Source organism: Seriola lalandi, unplaced genomic scaffold, assembly GCF_002814215.2.
Source record: "Seriola lalandi dorsalis isolate HSWRI2012SDOR001 ecotype SW California unplaced genomic scaffold, Sedor1 jcf7180001978785, whole genome shotgun sequence".
In the NCBI taxonomy this organism is placed as follows: domain Eukaryota; kingdom Metazoa; phylum Chordata; class Actinopteri; order Carangiformes; family Carangidae; genus Seriola; species Seriola lalandi.
The window spans coordinates 1-1,036 of NW_019449451.1; the positions used below are offsets into that span (position 1 = coordinate 1).

The 1,036-nt window shown below is 52.3% G+C and overlaps 1 long non-coding RNA gene across 1 annotated transcript; it reads left to right on the forward strand.

Annotated features, from left to right (window-relative positions):
* The first annotated feature begins 89 nt into the window (after window positions 1-89).
* Window positions 90-903, forward strand: LOC111658148 (uncharacterized). The gene is made up of 3 exons (XR_002760976.2): window positions 90-191; window positions 275-403; window positions 798-903. It is a non-coding gene; the product is annotated as an uncharacterized LOC111658148 (long non-coding RNA).
* The last annotated feature ends 133 nt before the right edge of the window (window positions 904-1,036 follow it).

Below are 1,036 nucleotides of genomic sequence, written 5' to 3' on the forward strand. Positions count from 1 at the left end.
GCGCCACCCTCTTCTTCTCTGGTGCTTCTGCTCCAGGTGAGGTGATGAGGCATCAGACTGATCAGCTGTTTCCTGTCTGTGTCCCGCCTGCAGGTGTAAACCCAAACTGAAGCTGAGGATCATCAACCAGAACAGCGTGTCTGTCCTTCAGACCCCCCCTGACCCCCCCGCTGAGCAGGACCACAGCAGAGGTCAGAGGTCACAGAGAACACACGTGTCTTTCTGTACTTGTAGGGAGCCTAACTGATGTAATGGAGTCTCCAATTTTCTCCAGGTGACTTGGACTGTGAGATGAAATCCGACTCCAGCCCCGAGCGAGACCACGCCCACGATGATGATGTCACCAAGGAGCCTGAGGTTACTGACGGCAACAAGAAGAGGAAGAGGAAACCCTACAGGCCAGGTGAGGAGGGTAGACTGTCTGACTCTGTCTACCTGTCCTCATGTCTGCCTGTCTCCTGTCCTCATCTCTACATGTTTACCTGTCTCCTGTCCTCATCTCTACCTGTCCTCATGTCTGCCTGTCTCCATGTCTGCCTGTCTCCTGTCCTCATCTCTACCTGTCCTCATCTCTACCTGTCTCCTGTCCTCATCTCTACATGTCTACCTGTCTCCTGTCCTCATCTCTACATGTCTACCTGTCCTCATTTCTACCTGTCTCCTGTCCTCATCTCTACCTGTCCTCATGTCTGCCTGTCTCCCTTCCTCATCTCTACATGTCTACCTGTCCTCATGTCTACCTGTCCTCATCTCTATCTGTCTACCTGTCCTCATCTCTATATGTCTCTGTGTCTCAGGTATTGGGGGGTTCATGGTGCGTCAGCGTGGAGGGAAGGCGGGTCCCAGCAGAATCAAACTGTGCAGAAAAGATTCAGCGGAGACGCTGCTGGGCCGAGACAAAGGTGAGACACCTGTACCTGTGGACACGCCCCCACCTTCTTTATGACTTCACGCTGATGTCAAAGTGTTGAGTATGTGAACAGCTGACTAACAATGTTTTCATCGTGTGTGTTCATCATGTGTCAGGCCTGTTGGA